Genomic DNA, 24112 nt, shown 5'->3' on the forward strand with positions numbered 1-24112 from the left:
TCTGAACTCTACATCTGACATATTATCAATTTCTGTATTGATTGAGTCCCTAGCCTTTGGTACTGCCTCTTGTTCTTTTTTTTGTGTTGAATCTTTCCGTCTTGTCATTTTGTCCAGATAAGAATATATGAAAAAGCAAGTAAAATACTAAAAGGGTGGCAACAACCTCGGGAAAATATGCCTTAACCAAATTAGTAGAGATCCCAAATCGTGAGGGGGGGGAAAGAGGATAAAAAGAGGTTCAAAAAGGAAGAAAGAAAAAAAAGAAAAAATAAGAAAAGAAAAGAATTAAAGAAAAAGAAAACGAATAAGAAAAATATAAAAAAGAAAAAATATATATATTAGATAAACTAGTAAAAAATGTTAAAAAAGAAAAAGGTAAAAGTTAAAAAAAATTTACCAGAAGGCGAGAAAAACAACAAAAAATGAAAAAGAAAAAAATTAAATTAACTGCAAGACTAAAAAAAAATTACAGGGAAAAAGCCATGAGTTCCGTGCTTTGCTTTCTCCTCCTCTGGAATTCTTTTGCTCTCCTTGGTATTGAAACCGCACTCCTTGGTAGGTGAACTTGGTCTTGGCTGGATTTCTTGTTGATCTTCTGGGGGAGGGGCCTGTTGTAGTGATTCTCAAGTGTCTTTGCCCCAGGCGGAATTGCATTGCCCTTACCCGGGGCCGGGGTGAGTAATCTGCTCGGGTTTGCTTTCAGGAGCTTTTGTTCCCTGAGCGCTTTCCATAGAGTTCTGGAGGACTGGAATAGAAATGGTGGCCTCCTGGTCTCCGGCCTGGAGGAGCCGAGAGCCCAGGGCCCCACTCCTCAGTGCACCCTCAGAGAACAGCGCCCAGTTACTCCTGTCTGCCTGACCTCCGGCCGTGCTCCGAGCTCACTGAGCCTGCGATCGGTCAAGGTAACACTGAGCTGTGAGCTTACTGTTGGCTCTGTCTCTGTAGCCGGCTTTCCTGTTCCAATACCCGCAAGCTCTACGACACTCAGACACCCCCAATCCTTCTGTGACCCTGCGGGACCTGAGGCCACGCTGACCCCACGTGGGCTTCACCCCGGTTTAGCCTCTGGAGCGATGTCCCTCAGCAGAACAGACTTTTAAAAGTCCTGATTTTGTGCTCCGTTGCTCCGCTGCTTCGCGGGAGCCGGCCCCTCCCCCCAGGGTCTATCTTCCCATCGCTTTGGATTCACTTCTCCGTGGTCCTACCTTTCAGAAAGTGGTTGTTTTTCTGTTTCCAGAATTGCTGTTCTTCTTCTCTTCGATCTGCCGATGGATTTGCAGGTGTTTGCAATCTTTAGATAAGCTATCTAGCTGATCTCGGGCTAGCTGAAGTAGTCTCAGCCTGCTACTTCTCTGTCATTGACTCCTCCTCCTATGTTTGTTATTATTTTATATGTTTGGGTGTTCCTATATTGGGTGTGTAAATATTTAATATTGGTGTATCTTCCCATTGGAATGTCCCTTTATTATTATATAGTGTCCTTCTTTATCTCTTGTTACAGTCTTTCCTTTAAAGTCTATTTTATCTTGGGTCTCTGCATCTCCCTGCTCAGCAGCCAGCCACAGTTTCTGGTATAGTGCTAGCCATGACCCAGAGACAAGATGGTGAAGGTCAGAGCAAACAGATTTGGCCATATTGCATGCCTGGTCACTATGGCTGCTTTTAATGCTGTTTAAGTGGAAATTGTCACAATCAGTGATGCCTTCATTGACCTCAACTACAAGGTATACATGTTCCATATGATTCCATCCATGGCAAATTTCATTGGCAGTTAAGGCTCAGGATGGGAAACTTGTCATCACAGAAAGCTCATCTCCAACTTCGATAAGTGAAATCTCACCATCAAGTGGTGTAATGCTTATACTGAGTGTGTTGTTGAGTCCACTCGGGTTTTCACCACCATGAAGCCTGGGGCTCATTTGAAGTGTGGGCCCAAGGTTATCCATGACAATTTTGACATTGTGGAGGGACTCATGATCATAGTTCATGCCATCACTGCCACCCAGAGGACTGTGGACAGACCCTCTGGGAAGCTGTGGCATGAGCCAAAAAGGCTGTCCAGTATACAATTTCTGCTTCTAAAGTGCCACCAAGGCTGTAAAGCAAGGTCATTCCTGAGCCAAATGGTAACCCCACTGTCATGACTTCCATATTCCTACCCCCCACTGTGTCAATTTTGGATCTGTCCTGCTTCCTGAAGAAAGTTGCCAAATAGAGTGACATCAAGAAGGTAGTAAAACAAGCATCTGACAGCTTCCTCGAGGACATCCTGGACAATGCTGAGGATCAGGTTGTCTCCTGTGACTTTAACAATGATACCTACTCTTCTACCTTTGATTTTGGGACTGGCATTGCTCTCAGTGACCACATTGTTAAGCTCCTTTCCTAGTATGACAGTACATTTGGCTACAGCAACTGGGTGGTAGATATTATGATTCTCTTGGCCTTCAGGGAGTAAGAGCCCTCTAAACCGCCACCACCAGTGAGAACAAGAGGAAGAGAGAGGCCCTCAGCTCCTGGGAAGTATTTGCCATAACTCATCCCCAATACACTGAGAATCTCCCAACCTCCATAGTTTCCACTCCTTGAAGAAAGGCAGAGGCTTGGAGAGCCATACATTGTTGGGAACACCAGTAAAGTACGATCTACCTAGCCAAAATAAATAAATAAAGTCTATTTTGTATGAAATAAGTATTGCTACTCTGGCTTTCTTTTTTTTTTTTTTCTAATTTTTATTTATTTGAAGGGAAGAGAGAGAGCATGAGGAGGGTAGGGAGGTGCAGAGGGAGAGAGACAGGCAGACTCCATGATGAGCAGGGAGCCCCATGCAGGGCTTAATGCCAGGACCACAGGGTCATGATCTGAGCCAAATGCAGATACTTAACTGACTGAGCCACCCAGATGTCCCTACTTTGGCTTTTCTTTTGATAACCATTTGCATCATGGACATTTCTTCATCCTCTTACTTTCAGTCTGTGTTTTTATGTCTAAAATAAGTCTGTGAGGCACCTGGGTGGCTCAGTCAGTTAAGTGGCTGCCTTGGGCTCAGGTCACAAATCCAGGATTCTGGGATTGGGCTTCTTGCTCAGTGGGAAGCATGCTTCTCTCTCTGCCTACTATTCCCCCTTCTCCTTCTCTCTCTCTCTCTCTCTCTCTGACAAATAAATAAAATCTTAAAAAAAAAAACTGTACACACAACTGATAATCATATCAAAAAATGGGCAGAAGATATGAACAGACACTTCTTCAATGAAGACATACAAATGGCTATCAGACACATGAAAAAATGTTCGCTATCACTAGCCACTAGGGAGATTCAAATTAAAACCACATTGAGATATCACCTTACACCAGTTAGAATGGCCAAAATTAGCAAGACAGGAATCAACGTGTGTTGGAGAGGATGTGGAGAAAGGGGAATCCTCTTACCCTGTTGGAAGGAATGCAAGTTGGTGCAGCTACTTTGGAGAACAGTGTGGAGATTCCTCAAGAAATTAAAAATGGAGCTTCCCTATGACCCTGCAATTGCACTCCTGGGTATTTACCCCAAAGACTCAGAAGTAGTGAAAATAAAGGCCATCTGTAGCCCAATGTTTATAGCAGCAATGGCCACAGTCATCAAACTGTGGAAAGAACCAAGATGCCCTTCAATGGATGAATGGATAAGGAAGATGTGGTCCATATACACTATGGAGTATTATGCCTCCCTCAGAAAGGATGAATACCCAACTTTTGTTATTAACATGGATGGGACTGGAAGAGGTTATGCTGAGTGAAATAAGTCAAGCAGAGAGAGCCATTTACCATATGTTTTCACTTATTTGTGGAGCTTAAGAAATAACATGAAGGACCTGGGGAGATGGAGAGGAGAAGGGTGTTGAGGGAAATTGGAAGGGGAGGTGAACCATGAGAGACTATGGACACTGAAAAACAACCTGAGGGTGTTGAAGGGGTTGGGGGTGGGAGGTTGGGGGAACCAGGTGGTGGGTATTAGGGAGGGCATGTATTGCATGGAATACTGGGTGTGATGTAAAAACAATGAATACTGTTACACTGAAAAGAAATAAAAAAATAAATAAATTTTTTCTTTCCTTCTTTCCAGCTTCCGTATTTTCTGTAACTTTATCTTCTATATCACCTATTCTTTCCTCTAATTCTTCCATCCTTGTTGTGATTATGTCCAGTTTGTTTTGCATCACAGTTCTAGTTTCTTTATTCCAGCCTAACTATTTTTCTGTAGCCAGGGTTTCTCTGGTATCTTCTATGGTTCTTTCAAGCCCAGCTAGTATTCTTATGACTTTTGTTTTAAATTTATGTTCATATGTATTGCTTGTATCTGTTTTGAATAAATCCCTGGCTGTGATTTCTTCTTAATCTTTCTTTTGGACTGAATTCCTCCATTTTGTCATTATGTCTAGGTTTCTGCCTTTTGTATGCTATGAAAGCCTTTTATGTTTCCCCTCCTGAAAGTAGTAGTATATTAAGAAGTCATACACTGCCAGGGCTTAGCACTTCAGAAAGTGTTTCTGGTGTAAGCTGTGTGCAGTCTATTGTTGTGTTTTGGCTGCTTTTTCCCACAGGTCCGCAGAGTTCCTCCTTGCTTTCAGTGTAGAGTGTTTGAACCTTTAACTAGGTGTGCTTTGACGTGTTTATGAAGATAATCCTGATTAAAAAAGAAAAAAAAAAAGACAACAAAAACCTGATCTTGAAAAGAGAAAAGGAAAAGGATCAAGAAAGCAAGCAAACCAAAAAGTGTAAGCCAGATTCCAAAAAAAGGAGAAAAGGAAACAAGCCAACAAATGAACAAAAAAACTGTAACCCTGGGACGCCTGGGTGCCTCAGTTGGTTAAGCAGCTGCTTTCGGCTCAGGTCATGATCCCAGCATCCTGGGATCGAGTCCCACATCGGGCTCCTTGCTCAGCAGGGAGCCTGCTTCTCCCTCTGCCTCTGCCTGCCATTCTGTCTGCCTGTGCTCGCTCTCCCCCCCCTCTGATAAATAAATAAAATCTTAAAAAAAAAAACTGTAACTTTGATACTGGGGGGAAAAATTAAATAAATAAATAAAAACTAAATATAAAAACTCAAAAAACCCCCCAAGACCTTGTCCTGTTTTCACCAGAACTAAAACTGATGGTTTTGACCACTCTGTGATCAGTTGCCCTGATGCATGTGGGGGGCAGTGTTGGTCTTCTGAGGGAGAGGCCCGTTGCACCAGCTCACAGACCTTTCCTAATAAAGATGCCCTGGGGCACCTGGGTGGGTCACTTAGTTGAGCATCCAAATCTAGATTTTGGGTCAGGTCATGATCTCAGGATCATAAGATCCAGTCCCGAGTCAGGCTCTGCACTCAGCATGGGGTCTGCTTGTGTCTCTCCTTCTGCAACTCCCCCTATTCTCTTTCTCTCTATCTCTATCTTTATATAAAGAAATAACATCATTAAAAAAAATAAAAGATGCTCCTTTCAGAACAGGGTGGCGGGGTTTCGATGTAAGCTACTCTAGCCATCCCTGGAGGGGCTGTGTTTCTCTTTGAAGTCCTAGGTGCTGCTTTGATGGGGGTGAGGGATGGGAGGTGGGTGGGTTGTGAGAGGGTGAGGGAGAAGATTGAGTCCCCCTGCCCTCTCTTCCTGGGGAAGGGATTCCTGACCACCACTATTCAAGAGGTTCTCACAGAAAAGTGAGCAGTGTCTTTGTCTATGTCCCAGGCTTTTGTCAGATCTTAGCACTCCACAGCACCATGGCTCTTCTCTCTCTCAAGTCACATTTCAGAACAGTCCATCTGTCACCATCTCTACCTCCAATTGTACAGATTGTTTTCTTAATCCTCAGGTTGGTTTCCTAGTTGTTTAAAATGATTTGATGTTGATTTAGCTGTGTTTAAGGGACAAGGCAAGGCCAGGGTCCCTTACTACTCTGTCATCTTAACTCCTCCCCCACTGATTAGATTGGATTTAAAAGTATTAAAGGACCTTTTTGTCATTAAGGGAGATATATTGTAATAAATCAACAAAGGGGATACTGATAGTCCTTACCATGTAGTAGTAAAACAGTTACACAATTATCACCTGTAGATACTTGCAATTGAGTTTTCATAGATGTGAGGTTTGGATGATCACAAAATTGTTGTCATAGACTAATTTAGTAAAAATAGGGGGTGTGATGGTTTTGGTTGGTTTTTATAAGTACACTGGAGATCTTTGGGAAAGAAATAGATGAGTTTGAGACTTAAAATTTTTATCTCAGGTCCAATTAGGGGACAAGAAATCTTCTATTATTGCCCTAAAAGAAACTTTTATCTATTGTAGCTGCAGGGTCATGGCTTTTAGGGAGGTAAAAAAAAAAATCCCAATATATGAATTGTTGAGTCAGAAGGTAAGTCAAATTTACAATCTCATACTGTCTCCTAATGTTATGGGATTGGATGTGAAGGGGTAAAACATTGAAAATCAAGATGGGGAATATTGGTAGAGTCCAATAAAACTAGAAATCTTGACTTCCTAACTTTTCTTGATTATCCTTACTGGTGGAAGCATCTTTTTTCCTCTTTCTGAAGAGATTTGTCTGCACTCTCTGAAAACTAGAATGACCTCTCCTGAGTTGGTTGCCATAGGATTACTGATAATCCTCAGTGCCTGCCCCTACCTCTTCACATTATTTTTAGTCCTATAATCAGGCTGAAGTCCAAGAAAGCTCCAGTGAGTCAGGGACAAAGTAGAATTCATGACAAGTACACACCAAAGAACTAAGATTTTATATATTTACAACAGAAATCTGAACATATATATTGGAAGTGGGTCCTAAAGGTGTTGGGACTAGAAGAGAAGAAGTTTAATTTTGAATTGGACCACAATTAATATTACTATACTAAACAATGATTTCATATTCAGTATATTAATTTGGATGGCTTGGAGTGACTATAACGGTTTGCTTTATTTGGTTGACTGCAAACATAGACCCAAACTAGAATACATTGAATGAAATTGATCTTCCAGAACCTCCTTAGTTTATGCTGTTAGAAGAAGTTATTCAAAGGCTGAGGGACATTGCAATGCTGCAATTGTTGATAAAAATTTCCCCTTCTTGTTATTTTTATTATTTGCTCTCATTGTTATTCAAGAGTGTTCTTTTGACTTCATGGCCATTTTTTTCCTTTTTCTTTTTTTTTAAGTAGAGGAGTGAAATGGTAATTTTCAGAAAGAGATGTGACCCCCCAGGTGACTCATTAATTGCTCCTCCCTGTAGTTACTCTGGGAAAACCAGCATGTTTCTAGGGGACAGTTCCCATGGCAGACTGATTTCTGGCTGGCACTATCAAGTCTCTGAGTTGAACTTGGTCACTACCCAAACACAATTAGTGCTGGTAATTAACTGCTTTTATGATGGAAGTATTTTGTATAACTCTTTGCACAAGGGAGAATTATGCAGCAGACAAAAACTTTCTGAGTTGTTCTGACTCCCTGATGGTATAGTTGCTTTATGTGCTTTATGCCCTCAGGCCAAGGAGCACAATTTCTCCCACTCATTCTGTTTCAGTATTAAAAATACATATACACTGATGCGAATAGCCTCAATAAATGGTAATTGAATGTAGGTCATTAGGCAAGGGTAATTATAGGTTGGAGGTTTTGTGTTGCCACTGTTATCATGCTTTGACTTTAATTTATTTTAATTGCAAAATAAAAGTACAGAAATGCATAAAACAAATTTATAGCTTAATCAAAATTTTCAAAATAATTATTACCCAAGACAAGATGCAACATGGAGGCTTAAGTGGGTAGGAGAAGAATAAATGAAACAAGATGGGATTGGGAGGGAGACAAACCATAAGTGACTCTTAATCTCACAAAACAAACTGAGGGTTGCTGGGGGGAGGGGGTTTGGGAGAAGGGGGTGGGATTATGGACATTGGGGAGGGTATGTGCTTTGGTGAGTGCTGTGAAGTGTGTAAACCTGGTGATTCACAGACCTGAACTCCTGGGGATAAAAATATATGTTTATAAAAAATAAAAAATTAAAAAAAAAAGATATAAAGCTGTGTCATGTATCCCATCCCAGAAATCTTCTCTGTGACTCATCCAGATTACAACTCCCTTCCCCCTCAAAAGTAACCATGACTCTGTTACAGTGAAGACTTCCTTGCATTTTTCATAGCTTTAGTTCTAGATATGCATCTCAAGACATTATAGTCTGTGTTGCCCATTTTTAAAATTTGAAATGTCTTTCAAACCTCTTAATGTAGACTTCCCTCCAACTTTTTTCTTTTCCTTATAACTTATTTGTTGAAAGACTTGGGCCTTTGACACCTCAATTTTGCTGACTGCAAGTACTCATTGCATTTCAGCATTTCCATTGATCTTTGTACCATCACAGTGGCAGTTGGAGCCAGAGATCTGACCAAACACATATATGGAAAACTAAGAAAAAAACAGGATAAAACCTGAAAACAAAACTAAAAAGACATGCAAGCTGGTGCAACCACTCTGGAAAACAGTGTGGAGGTTCCTCAAAAAACTGAAAATAGAGCTACTCTATGACCCAGCGATTGCACTACTGGGTATATATCCTAAAGATACAAACATGGTGTTCCAAAGGGGCACATGAACCCGAATGTTTATAGCAGCAATGTCCACAATAGACAAACTATGGAAAGAACCTAGCTGTTCATCAACAGATAAATGGAGAAGGAAGATGCGGTATATTTACACAATGGAATACTATGCAGCCATCAAAAGAAATGAAATCTTGCCATTTGCGATGATGTGGATGGAACTAGGGGGTATTATGCTTAGCGAAATAAGTCAATTGGAGAAAGACAACTATCATATGATAGTTGGGTGGTTAAGGGGATAGGAGAAGAATAAATGAAACAAGATGGGATGGGAGGGAGACAAACCATAAAAGACTCAGTCTCAAAAAACAGACTGAGGATTGCTGGGGGGAGGAGGGTCGGCAGAGGGTGGTGGGGTTATGGAGATTGGGGAGGGTATGTGCTATGGTGAGTGCTGTGAAATGTGTAAACTTGGCGATTCACAGACCTGTACCCCTGGGGATAAAAATACATTATATGTTTATTAAAAAAAATAAATTTATTAAAAAAAAACAAACAAACTAAAAAGACACTTCAGGTGTTTGGTGATTTGTTGTGTGCTGGGGCACTCCTAAACTCATAGGCTACATAAAAATATTCAATAATGGGGACACCTGGGTGGCTCAGTCAGTTAAGCTTCCACCTTCCATTCAGATCATGATCCCAGAGTCCTGGAATTAAGCCCTGAGTTGGGCTCCCTGCTAAGCGGGGAGCCTGCTTCTCCCTCTGCCCCTCACCCTACTCATGCTCTCTCTCTCTCCCTTTCATTCAAATGTGAAAATAAAATATTTAAAAAAACCCACAAAACCTAAATGTTCATAGCAGCAATGTCCACAGTAGAGAAAAAAAGGAGCCGAGATGCTCTTTAGCAGATGAATGGGTAAAGAGGACGAGGCCTATATATATATACAATGGAATATTACTCAGCCATCAGAAAGGATAAATACCCACCATTTGCATTGACCTCGATGGAACTGGAGGAGGTTATGCTAAGTGAAGTAAGCCAAGCAGAGAAAGACAACTATCACATGGTTTTATTCATATGTGGAACACAAGGAATAACATGGAGGACCATAGAGGAAGGGAGGGAAAACTGAAGGGGGAAAAAAAATCAGAGAGGGAGACAGTTCACAAGGAATTCTGGACTCCAAGAAACAAATTGAGGGTTTTAGAAGGGAGGGGGTTGGGGGGAATGGGGAATTAGAATGATGGATATTAAGGAGGGCATGTATTCTGATGAACACCCGGTGTTTTATGCAACTAATGAATCATTGAACACTACATCAAAAATGAATAAAGTGCCATATGTTGGCTAATTGAACATAAAAAAAATCTACATTAGGGGCACCTGGGTGGCTCAGTGGGTTAAAGCCTCTGCCTCTGGCTCAGGTCATGGTCCCAGGGTCCTCGGATCGGGCGTGGCATCAGGCTCTTTGCTCAGCGGGGAGCCTGCTTCCTCCTCTCTCTCTGTGCCTCTCTGCATACTAATGATCTCTGCAAAATAAATAAATAAAAATCTTTTTAAAAATCTACATTAATGTGCACTTTCTGCTTGCACCATCCTGGAAATCAGCCAGGGGTGAAAATTTCAGGTCTTTTCAGACATTTTGTGAGCATGTGTCCTGTCCTGTACATGCATATGGTTTTTTGAAATGGATGGATATCTAGAGATGTATAGTTTGCCTCAGTTGTAATCTTTTTTCACAAATATTATGGGTCATTTATTTCTCTTACACTTAAATTTTTTTTAACTGAAGCATAGTTGACACAAAATTAGTTTCAGGTGTACAATGTAGTCATTTGATACCTCTATTAAGTTATATTCATCACGAGTGTAGCTACTATTAGTCATTATGCAAGGCTGTTATAGTCATTGACTAAATTCTCTGTTTTACCCCTGTGAATTAATCATTTGCAAACCTGAATCTTTCGTTCCACTTTATCAATTTTTGCCCATTTCTCTCTCCACAACCACCAGTTTGTTCTGTTTATTTGTAGTCTGTTTCTACTTTTTGTTTGTTTTGTTTTAGTTTCTACATACAAGTGAAATCATATGGTATTTGCCTTTTTCTGACTTCTTTCACTTAACATAATAATCTAGATCTATCCATGATGCCACAAATGGCAAGATCTCATTCATTTATAAGACTGGGTACTATTTCATTTTATCTATCTACTTATCTATATATCTCACACTTCTTTATTTAAATACACACACACACACACACACATATTTCTTCATCCATTCATCTACAGATGGAAACTTGGGTTGCTTCCATATCTTGGCTATTGTAAATAATGCTATGGTAAACATATCTTTTCAAGTTAGTCTTTTTCTTCCCCTTTGGGTAAATACCCAGTAGTGGAATTACTGGATTATGAGGTATTTCTATTTTTTATTTAAAAAATTTTCAAAAATATTTTATTTATTTATTTGACAGACAGAGATCACAAGTAGGCAGAGAGGCAGGCAGAGAAAGAGAGAGGGTGAAACAGGCTTCCCACCAAGGAGAGATCCCAATGTGGGCTAGCTTTCAGTACCCCGAGATTGTGACCTGAGCCAAAGGCAGAGGTTTTAACTCACTGAGTCACCCAGGTGCCCCAACTAATTTTTAGTTTATGCAACTAATGAATCATTAGTTGATTCAGTATGGAGGCTCCTCCTAAAGGAGCCTCCATACTGATTTTCACAGTGGCTGTACCAGATTTACATTCTCATCAACAGTGCATGTGGGTTCCTTGTTCTCCACATCCTTGCCACACTTATTATTTCTTGTCTTTTAATCCTAGCCATTCTGATACATGTGATTTTGGTTTTGTTTTGCATTTCCCTGATTATGAGTGATGTTGAGCATATCTGCATGTGTTTTTTTGCCTTTGTATGTCTTCTTTGGATACATATCCAGATATTCTGCCCATCTTTTAAATCAGATTACTTGTTTTTGCTTGTTTGTTGGTTTGTTTTGGGCTTTTTGTTTTGTTTTGTTTTTTGGTGTTGAGTTGCAGAAATTCTTCATATATTTTGGGTATTAACCCCTTATCTGATATATCATTTGGAAATATATTTTCATGATTTAGTATGTTGCCTTTTATTTTGTTGATGGTTTCCTTCACTGTGCAAAAGCTTTTTGTTGTAGTGTAGTTCACATAGCTTGTTTTTGGTTTGTTTCCCTTGTCTGAGGAGACATATCTAGAAAAATGTTGCTATGACCAATGTGAAATTAAGTATTGCTTGTGTTTTCTTTGAGGAGTTTTATTGGGTCTTAATGCTTAGGTTTTTAATCCATTTTGAATTTATTTTGTGTATGTTAGAAAGTGGTCCTGTTTCATTCTTTTGTATGCAGCTGTCCAGTTTTCTTAGACTGTCTTTTGCCCCATTATATATTCTTGCTTCCTTTGTAACAAATTGACCTCTGAAGTATGGGTTTATTTCTGGGCTCTCTATTCTGTTGCACTTATCTATGTGTCTGATTTTGTGCTAGTACCACACTGTTCTGATTACTACAATTTTTTTGTATATCTTGAGATGTAGAATGGTGACACCTCCAGCTTTTGTGTGTGTGTGTGTGTGTATTTTTTTATTTATTTGAGAGAGATAGATGGTGGAAGCATGAGTAGGGGAAAGGAAGAAAGAGAGGGAGAAGCAGGTTCCCCACTGAGAAGAGAGCTGACTTGGGGATCAATCCCAGGACCCTGAGATCATGAACTGAGCTGAAGGCAAATGCTTAACTGATTGAACCATCCAGGTTCAACTTTGTTTTTCTTTCTCAAGTTTGCTTTGGCTTTACTCAGAGTCCTTTGTGGTTCCATTTAAATTTTAGGATAATTTGTTCCAATTCTGTTAAGAATGTTGTTGGCATTTTGATAGGGATTACACTGAATCTGTAAATTACTTTGTGTAGTATGAACATTTTAACATTATTAATTCTTCCAATCCCTGGGCATGGAATAATTTTTGACTTGTTTTTGTTGTCTTCCATCTATCTCTTTCATCAGTGGGTTTTTTTTTTTATATTTTTAATTCTGTAAGTCTTAATTTAATTTCTAGGCATTCTTTTTGGTAAGATCATTAATAAAATTGTTAATTTCTCCTGTTATTTTGTTATTAGAGTATAGAAATGCAACAGAATTCTGTATATTAATTTTGTATCTTACAACTTTACTGAATTCATTTATTAGTCCTAGGACGTTTTTTGGTGGAATATATAGTGGATGGTTTATGTATGATATCTTGTCATCTGCAAATACTGACAGTTTAACTTCTTCCTTACCAATATGGATACTTTTTAATTCTTTTTCTTAACTAATTGTGGTTGGTAGAACTTATAGTACTATATGTTGAATGAAATTGGTGAGAGTGGCTATCATTGTCTTTTTCCTGATGTTGGAGGGAAGCTTTCATCATTTGACTATGATGTTAGCTGTGGATTTTTCATATAGAGCCTTTATTATGTTGAAGTATGTTTTCTCTAAACCCATATCATTTAGAGTTTTTCTTTATGCACAAATGTTGTATTTTGTCAAATGCTTTCTCTGCAGCTATTGAGATGATTATATGATTTTTAGCCTTTGTTGTGTTAATGTGGTGCATCTTGTTTATTGATTTGTGAATATTGAACCATCCTTGCATCCCTGGAATAAATCCCACTTGATCATGGTGAATGATCCTGTTGACATATTGTGTGTAGTTTGCTAATATGCTTTTAAAACTTTTTATTTAAAATCAATTTAATTAACATATACTGTATCATTAGTTTCAGGGGTAGAATTTAGTGATTCATCAGTTGCATATAATGCTCCTTACATCAAGTACCCTCTTTAATGCCTATCACCCAATTGCCCTGTTCCCTCACCCCTACCCCGAGGATCTTTGCATCTATGTTTATCAAGGACATTGGCCTGTAGCTTTCTTTTTTAGTAATATCTGTGATTTTGGTATCATGGTAATGCTGGCCTTATAGAATGTACTTGGAAGCTTTCCTTCATCTTCTATCTTGAGATAGATTGAGGAGAATAGGTATTAATGTTTCTTTAAATGTTTTGTAGAATTCACTTGTGAATCCATCTAGTTGTGGGCTTTTCTTGGGAGTTTTTTGACAACTGATTCAATTTCATTACTAGTAATTGGTCTGTGCAGATTTCCTGTTTCTTCCTCATTCAGCTTTCTCACATTCTTGCTTTTCTTTCTTTTTCTTCTCTTCTCTTCTCTTCTCTTCTCTTCTCTTCTCTTCTCTTCTCTTCACTTTTCTTCTCTTCTCTTGTCATTCATGTTTAGATAATTGTATGTTCCTAGGAACCTGTCTATTTCTTCTAGGTTGAAATTCTTTGTTTAGCTGTGTTGTTGGTTGCTACTTCTTTCCTTTTGTTTCTGATTTATTTGAGACCTTTCTCTTTTTCTTGATGAGTTTGACTAAAGGATTATCAATTTCATTTGTCTTTTCAAAAGAAGCAGTTATTGGTTTCATTGATCTTTTCTATTTCTTAAATCTGTATGTCATTTATTTCTGCTCTGATTTTTATTATTTTATTTCTATTCACCCGGCATTTGTTCTTTGTCTAGTTCCTTTCGGTATCAGTTTAGATGATTTTTGGAGCTTCTTTTTATTTCTTTTTTAAATTTTTTTTATTTTTTATAAACATATAATATATTTTTATCCCCAGGGGTACAGGTCTGTGAATCGCCAGGTTTACACACTTCACAGCACTCACCATAACACATACCCTCCCCAATGCCCATAACCCCACCCCCCTTCTCCCAACTCCCCTCCCCCCAGCAACCCTCAGTTTGTTTTGTGAGATTAAGAGTCACTTATGGTTTGTCTCCCTCCCAATCCCATCTTGTTTCATTTATTCTTCTCCTATCCCCTAACCCCCCATGTTGCATCTCCACTTCCTCATATCAGGGAGATCATATGATAGTTGTCTTTCTCCGCTTGACTTATTTCACTAAGCATGATACCCTATAGATCCGTCCACATCATCGCAAATGGCAAGATTTCATTTCTTTTGATGGCTCTATAGTATTCAGACACATAGATCAATGGAACAGAATAGAGAGCCCAGGAATAGACCCTTAACTCTATGGTCAACTATTCTTCGACAAAGCAGGGAAGAATGTCCAATGGAAAAAAGACAGCCTCTTCAATAAATGGTGTTGGGAAAGTTGGACAGCCACATGCAGAAAAATGAAATTGGACCATTTTTTATACCACACACGAAAATAGCTTCTTTTTATTTTTTGAAGGAGGCATGTATTGCTATAAGTTTTCCTCTTAGAACTTCTTTTTCTACATCCCAGAGATTTTGGACTGTTGTATTTCATTTTCATTTGTCTCCACATATTTTTAGATTCCTTTTTAAATTTACACATTGACCAATTTGTTGTTTAGCATGTTGTTTAGCTTCCATGTGTTTTGGGGGTTTTTCCTTGTTATTTCTTTCCAATGTCATATCATTGTGCTTGGAAAAGAGGCATGATATGACTTAAATCTTTTTAATTCATTGAGTTTTATTTTGTGGCATAACATGTGATCTATCTTGAAGAATGTTTCATGTAGAAACATTTTCTGATAGAATGCTTTTAAAAAAGATTTTATTAGAATGGCATTAAAAGTATAGATTGTTCTAGGCAGTATAGACATTTTAACAATGTTTATTCTTCCGATCCAAGAGCATGGGATGGCCTTCCATCTTTTTGTGTCTTCTTCAATTTATTTCATGAGTGTTCTGTAGTTCCTCGGATATAGATCCTTTACCTCTTTGGTTAGGTTTATTCCCAGGTATCTTATGGTTCTTGGTGCTATAGTAAATGGAATCAATTCTCTAATTTCCCTTTCTGTATTTTCATTGTTCGTGTATAGGAAAGCCACTGATTTCTGCACATTGACTTTGTATCCTGCCACGTTGCTGAATTGCTGTATGAGTTCTAGTAGTTTCGGGGTGGAGTCTTTGGGGTTTTCCATATAAAGAATCAAGTCATCTGCAAAGAGAGAGAGTTTGACTTCTTCATTGCCAATTTGGATATCTTTTATTTCTCTTTGTAGTCTGATTGCTGTTGCTAGGACTTCTAATACTATATTGAACAAGAGTGGTGAGAGTGGGCATCCTTGTCTTGTTCCTTATCTCAATGGGAAGGCTGCAAGCTTTTTCCCATTGAGGATGATATTTGCTGTGGGTCTCTAATAGATAGATTTGATGAAATTCATGAATGTTCCCTCTATGCCTATACTTTGAAACGTTTTAATCAGGAATGGATGTGGGATTTTGTCAAATGCTTTTTCTGCATCAATTGAGAGGACCATGTGGTTCTTCTCTCTTCTCATATTAATTTGTTGTATCATATTGACTGATTTGAAAATGTTGAAACATACTTGTAGCCCAAGAATGAATCCCACCTGGTCATGGTGGATAATCTTTTTAATGTGCTGTTGGATCCTGTTTGCTAGGATCTTGTTGAGAATCTTAGCATCCATATTCCTCAGTGATATTGGTGTGAAATTCTCCTTTCTGGTAAGGTCTTTGCCTGGTTTAGGGATCAGGGTAATGCTGGATTCATAGAAAGAGTCTGGAAGTTTTCCTTCTGCTTCAATATTTTGAAGCATCTTCAGGAGAATAGGTGTTATTTGTTCTTTGAAAGTTTTGTAGAATTCCCCAGCGAATCTGTCAGGTCCTGGGCTCTTGTTTTTTGGGAGGTTTTTGATCACTGCTTCAATCTGATTAATAGATATCAGTCTTTTCAGGTTGTCAATTTCTTCTGGTTCAATTTGGGGAGTTTAGAGTTTTCCAGGAATGCATCCTTTTCATCTAGGTTGCTTAGCTTATTGGCCTATAACTGCTGATAATAAATTCTGATGATTGTTTCTACTTCCTTGGTGTTGTGATCTCTCCCTTTTCATTCATAATTTTATGAATTTGGAATTTCTCTCTTTTTCTTTTGGATTAGTGTGGCCAATGGTTTATCGATCATATTGATTCTTTAAAAAAACCTGCTTCTAGTTTCATTGATATGTTCTACTGTATCCTTGTCTCTACTTCATTGATCTCAGATCTAATCTTGATTATTTCCCTTCTTACGTGTGGAGTTTGTTTGATTTGTTGTTTTTCCACTGGTATTCTTCAAAGAGCTGGAGCAAATAATCCAAAAATTTGTATGGACCCCGAATCACTAAGGAAATGTTGAAAAACAAAAATAAAACTGGTGGCATCACATTACCTGATTTCAAGCTTTACTACAAAGCTGTGATCACCAAGACAGCATGGTACTGGCATAAAAACAGACACATAGACCGATGGAACAGAGTAGAGAGCCCAGATATGGACCCTCAACTCTATGGTCAAATAATCTTCGACAAAACAGGAAACAATATACAGTGGAAAAAAAGATATTCTCTTCAATAAATGGTGCTGGGAATACTGGACAGCTATATGTAGAAGAATGAAACTCGACCATTCTCTTACACCATACACAAAGATAAACTCAAAATGGATAAAAGACCTCAATGTGAGATAGGAATCCATCAGAATCCTAGAGGAGAACATAGGCAGTAATCTCTTCGATATCAGCCACAGCAACTTCTTTCAAGATATGTCTCCAAAGCAAAGGAAACAAAAGCAGAAATAAACTTTTGGCACTTCATCAAAATCAAAAGCTTCTGCACAGCAAAGGAAATAGTCAAGAAAATAAAGAGGCAAACCACGGAATGGGAGGAGATATTTGCAAATGACAGTACAGATAAAAGGTTGATATCCAGGATCTATAAAGAACTCCTCAACTCAACACACACAAAACAGATAATCATATCAAAAAATGGGCAGAAGACAATGAACAGACAATTCTCCAATGAAGACATACAAATGGCTATCAGACACATGAAAAAATGTTCATCATCACTAGCCATCAGGGAGATTCAAATTAAAACCACATTGAGATACCACCTTACACCAGTTAGAATGGCCAAAATTAGCAAGACAGGAAACAACATGTGTTGGAGGGGATGTGTAGAAAGGGGGAACCCTCTTTCACTGTTGGTGGGAATGCAAGTTGGTGCAGCCACTTTGGAGAACAGTGTGGAGATTCCTCAAGAAATTAAAAATGGAGCTTCCCTATGACCCTGCAATTGCACTCCTGGGTATTTACCCCAAAGATACAGATGTAGAAAATAAGGGTCATCTGTACCCCAATGTTTATAGCAGCAATGGCCATGGTCACCAAACTATGGAAAACCAAGATGCACTCCAACGGACGAATGGATAAGGAAGATGTGGTCCATATACACTATGGAGTATTATGCCTCCATCAGAAAGGATGAACACCTAACTTTGTAGCAACATGGACGGGACTGGAAGAGATTATGCTGAGTGAAGTAAGTCAAGCAGAGACAGTCAATCATCATATGTTTTCACTTATTTGTGGAGCATAACGAATAGCATGGAGGACACCGGGTGTTAGAGAGGAGAAGGGAGTTGGAGGAAATTGGAAGGGGAGGTGAACCATGAAAGACTATGGACTCTGAAAAACAATCTGAGGAGTTTGAAGTGGTGGGGGTGTGGGAGTTTGGGGGTACCAGGTGGTGGGTATTAAAGAGGGCATGGATTTCATGGGGCACTGGGTGTGGTGCAAAAGTAATGAATACTGTTATGCTGAAAATAAAAAAGTTTAAAAATAAGATTTTATTATTTTAGAGAAAGAAAGTGAGAGGGCATGTGTGTGAGTGCCAGAAGGACAGGGACAGTGAGAAAATATCAAATGGACCCCACGCTGATCATAAAGCCCTACTTGGGGCTTGATCTCAGGGCCCTGAGATCATGATCTGGGCCAGAATCAAGTCGGATGCTTAATTGATTGAACTACTAACATGCCCCGTGGTTGCAATGTATTGTATGTATCTGTTAAGTCTATTTGTCCTAATGTGTCATTCCAAGACACTGTTTCATTATTGATTTTATGCCTGTTTGATCTATCCATTGATGTAAATGGGATGTTAATGTCTTCTACTATTATTGTATTACTGTCAATTTCTTCTTTTTTGTCTCATAATATTTGCTTTATACATTTAGGTACTCCAATATGAGAGCATAGATATTCATAATTTTTTAAAAAAATTTGAGTATAATTGATATACAGTGTTATATTAGTTTCAAGTATAAACCACAGTGATTTATTCTCTATAGATTATGCTCTGTTAATCAGAAGTGTAGCTCCCATCTATCACTATCGACTATGTTTTCTCTGCTGTGTCTTATAGTCTTATGGCTATTCATTTTATAACTGTATACTGTGTTTCCCACTCCCCCTCACCTATTTTACCTATCCTCTCTTTCACCTCTTTACTCCCAATTGGCAACTGTCTGTCTGTTCTCTGTATTTATAGGTCTGATTTCCGGAGCTTAGATACTTAGAATAATTAGATTTGCTCATTGGGTTGGTCCCTTTATTGTTATGTAATGTTCTTCTTTGTCTCTAATTACAGTCCTTGTTTTAAACTCTGTTTTGTCTGATATAATTATTGCTACCTGGCTTTTTCTCCTTGAATTTGCATGGGATTTTTTTTTCCCATCTGCTCACTTTTAGTATGTGTCTGATACAAGTCTTTAGAAGGCAGAATATAGCTTGGTCTTATTTTTCTTAATCTATCCTACCTATGTCTTCTGTTTAGAACATTAAACAATTTACATTTAAAGTAATTATTTTTTCTAAAGTTATTATTGATAGTTATTTAATTCTTATCATTTTGATTGTTTTCTAGTTTGTTCATTTGTTTTTTTAGTTCTCTGTTCCTTTCCTTTTTTAAAATTTAAATTCAGTTAGCCACCATATAATACATCATCAGTTTTTGATGTAGTGTTCAATGATTCATTAGTTGCATATAACACCCAGTGCTTAACACATCATGTGCCTTCCTTAATGCCCATCACCCAGTTACCCCATCCTGCCACCCACCTCCCTTTCCACAACTCTCTGTTTGTTTCCCAGAGTCAAGAGTGTCTCATGGTTTGACTTCCTGATTTCTATCCATTCAGTTTTCCCTTCCTTCCCCTATGATCCTCTGCACTATTCCTTATATTCCACATATGAGTGAAATCATATGATAATTGTTTTTCTCTTCTTGACTTATTTCACTTTACATAATCCCCTTCAGCTCCACCCATGTCAATGTAAATGGTAGGTATTCATCCTTTCTGATGGCTGAGTGATATTCCATTGTATATATGAACCACATCTTTATCCATTTATTTGATGAAGGACATCTTGGCTCCTTCCACAGTTTGGCTGTTGTGGACATTGCTGCTATGAACATTGGGGATCAGGTGCCCCTTTTCACTACATCTGTATCTTTGGGGTAAATACCCAGTAGTGCAATTACCAGATTGTAGGGTAGCTCTATTTTTGATTTATTGAGGAAGCTTCATACTGTTTTTCAGAGTGGTGGTACCAGCTTGCATTCCAACCAATGGTATAAGAGGGTTTCCCTTTCTCCACATCTTAACCAATGTTTATTGTCCTCTGTCTTGTTAATTTTAGCTATTCTCACTGGTGTAAGGTGGTATCTCATTGTGGTTCTAATTTGTATTTCCCTGATGGCAAGTGATGTGGAGCATTTTTTTTCATGTTTGTTGGCCATTTGAAAGTAGACCTTGTCTTCTTTGGAAAAGTGTCTGTTTATGTCTTCTGCCCAGTTCATAACTTGATTATTTGTTTGTTTAGGTGCTGAGTGTGAGAAATTCTTTGTAGATCTTGGATACCAGCTCTTTATCTGTTATGCAAATATTGCAAATTTTGCAATGTCTTTTTGCAAGCATCTTCTCCTATTCTGTAGGTTGCCTTTTCAAGGTCAAGGAAGTTACTCTCTCTGTCTCCTCTAGAATGTTGCTGGATTCCTCTCTCACACTGAGGTCTTCTATCCATCTTGGATTTTTCTTCGTGTATGATATAAGAGAATGGTGCAGTTTCATTCTTTTGCATGTGGCTGTCCAATTTCCCCAACGCCATTTATTGCAGAGATTAACTTTTTTCCATTGGATGTTCTTTCCTGCCTTCTCAAAGCTTAGTTGACCATAGAGTTGAGGGTTCCTTTCCAGGCTGTTTGTTCTGTTCCATAGATCTACATGTCTGCTTTTGTGCCAATACCATGCTGTCTTGATGATCAGAGATTTGTAATATAGCTTGAAGTTAGGCATTTTTATGCCCCAGTTTGGTTTTCATTTTCAACATTTCCCTTGCGATTCAAGGTCTTTTCTGGTTCCATGCAAATTTTAGAAGTGTATGTTCCAGCTCTGTGAAAAATGTTCTCAGCTCTGGCTGAGTGATATTCCATTGTATATATGAACCACATCTTTATCCATTCATTTGATGAAGGACATCTTGGCTCCTTCCACAGTTTGGCTGTTGTGGACATTGCTGCTATAAACATTGGGGATCAGGTGCCCTTTTCACTACATCTGTATCTTTGGGGTAAATACCCAGTAGTGCAATTGCTGGGTACAGTTCAATCCCTATTAAAATATTTAATAGGGATTTAATAGGGATTGCACTGAGTATGTAGATTTCTCTGGAAAGCCTAGACATTTTAACGTTATTCTTCCAATCCATGGGCATGGAATGCTTTTTCATTTCTTTTTGTCTTAGTTTCTTTCATAAATGTTCTGTTGTTTCTAGAGTACAGATCCTTTACTTATTTGGTTAGATTTATTCCTAGGTATCTTATGGTTTTTGGTGCTATTGTAAATGGAATGGATTCCTTAATTTCTCTTTCCTCAGTTAAATTGTTAGTGTATAGAAATGCAGCTGATTTCTATGCATTGATTTTATACTCTGCCACATTGCTGAATTGCTATATATGTTCTAGTAATTTGGCAGTGGACTCTTTCAGGTTTTACATATAAAATATCCTGTCATCTGAGAAGAGAGAGAGTTTGACATCTTTGCTAATTTTAATGCCTTTTATTTCGTTTTGTTGTCTCATTGCTGAGACTAGACTTCTAGTGCTGTGTTGAACAATAGTGGTGAGAGTGGGCATCCCTATCATGTACCTGACATAAAGGGAAAATATCTCAGGTTTTCCCCATTTAGAGTGATATTTTCTATGAGCTTTTCATATATGCCTTTTATGATTTTGAGATATGCACCCTCTATCGCTACACTGCAGAGAGTTTTAATCAAGAAAGAATGCTGTATTTCATCAGATGCTTTTTCTGCATCAATTGAGTGGATCATATGGTTCTTGTCTTTTTTGTTAATGTGATATATCACATGATTGATGTGTGAATGTTGAACCAAACTTGGAGCGCAGGAATAAATCCCATCTGTCATGTGAATAATCCTTTTAACATAATGTTGGATCCTATTGGCTCATATTTTGGCAAGAATTTTGTCATCCATGTTCATCAGGGATATTGGTCTGTAATTCTTTTTGATAGGGTCTTTGCCTCTTTGGTTTTGGGATCAAGGTAATGCTGGCCTCCTAGAAGACATTTGGAAGTTTTCCTTCCATTTCAGTTCTTTGAAATGGCTTCAGTAGAAGAGGTAATATTCTTTAAATGTTTGGTAGAATTTCCCTGGGAAGCCATCTGGTCCTGGGCTTGTTTGTTGGGAGATTTTTGATTACTGCTTTAATTTCCTTGGTGGTTATGGGTCTGTTCAGTTTTCTATTTATTTTTGGTTTAGTTTTTATAGTTTATAGATATCTAGGAATGCATCAATTTCTTCCAGATTGCCTAATTTGTTGGCATAGAGCTGTTTATAATATGTTTTTAAAATTGTCTTTATTTCCTTGTTGTTGGTAATGATCTCTCCTCTTTCATTCATAATTTTATTTATTTGGGTCCTGTCTCTTTTCTTTTTGATAAGTCTGGTGAAGGGGTTTATCAATATAATTAATTCTTTCAAAGAAACACCTTTTAGTTTCATTTATCTGTTTCTTTTTTATTGATTTCTGCTCTAATCTTTATTATTTCTCTTTTCCTGCTTGGTTTAGGCTTTATTTGCTGTTCTTTCTCCAGCTCCATTAGGTGTAGGGTTAGGTTGTGTATTTGAGACCATTCTTGTTTCTTGAGAAAGTCTTATAGTGCTATATACTTCTGACTAAGGACTGCCTTTGCTGCATCCCAAAGACTTTTTTTTAATTTAATTTATTTTTTATTTTCAGCATAACAGTATTCATTATTTTTGTACCACACCCAGTGCTCCATGCAATCTGTGCCCTCTATAATACCCACCACCTGGCACCCAAAACTCCCACCATCTGCCCCTTCAAAACCCTCAGATTGTTTTTCAGAGTCCATAGTTTCTCATGATTCACCTCCCCTTCCAATTTCCCCCAACTCCCTTCTCCTTTCTAACTCCTCATGTTCTCCATGCTATTTGTTATGCTCCACAAATAAGTGAAACTATATGATAATTGACTCTCTCTGCTTGACTTATTTCACTCAGCAGAATCTCTTCCAGTCCCGTCCATGTTGCTACAAAAGTTGGGTGTTCGTCCTTTCTGATGGAGGCATAATACTCCATAGTGTATATGGACCACATCTTCCTTATCCATTCCTCCATTGAAGGGCATCTTGGTTCTTTCCACAGTTTGGTGACCGTGGCCATTGCTGCTATAAACATTGGGGTACAGATGGCCCTTCTTTTCACGACATCTGTATCTTTCGGGTAAATACCCAGTGGTGCAATGGCAGGGTCATAGGGAAGTTCTATTTTTAATTTCTTGAGGAATCTCCACACTGTTCTCCAAAGAGGCTGCACCAACTTGCATTCCCACCAACAGTGGAAGAGGCTTCCTCTTTCTCCACATCCCCTCCAACACATGTTATTTCCTGTCTTGCTAATTTTGGCCATTCTAAATGGTGTAAGGTGATATCTCAATATGATTTTAATTGAATCTCCCTGATGGCTAGTGATGATGAACATTTTTTCATGTGTCTGATAGCCATTTGTATGTCTTCATTGGAGAAGTGTCTGTTCATATCTTCTGCCCATTTTTTGATATGATTGTCTGTTTTGTGTGTGTTGAGTTTGAGGAGTTTATTATAGATCCTGGATATCAACCTTTTATCTGTACTGTCATTTGCAAATATCTTCTCCCATTCCGTGGTTTGCCTCTTTGTTTTCTTGACTGTTTCAAAAGCAGAAGCTTTTGATTTTGATGAAGTCCCAGAAGTTCATCTTCACTTTGGTTTCATTTGCCTTTGGAGACGTATCTTGAAAGAAGTTGCTGTGGCTGATATCGAAGAGGTTACTGCCTATGTTCTCCTCTAGGATTCTGATGGATTCCTGTTTCACATTGAGGTCTTTTATCCATTTTGAGTTTATCTTTGTGTACAGTGTAAGAGAATGGTTGAGTTTCATTCTTCTACATATAGCTGTCCAGTTTTCCCAGCACCATTTATTGAAGAGGCTGTCTTTTTTCATCCCAAAGACTTTGAACAGTTGTGCTTTCCTTTTCATTTGTTTTCGTGAATTTTTATTTTTTTTTATTTTATTTTTTTTTATTTAAGATTATTTATTTATTTATTTATTAGACA

This window comes from Mustela nivalis (assembly GCF_964662115.1).
Source record: "Mustela nivalis genome assembly, chromosome: 6".
Taxonomy (NCBI): domain Eukaryota; kingdom Metazoa; phylum Chordata; class Mammalia; order Carnivora; family Mustelidae; genus Mustela; species Mustela nivalis.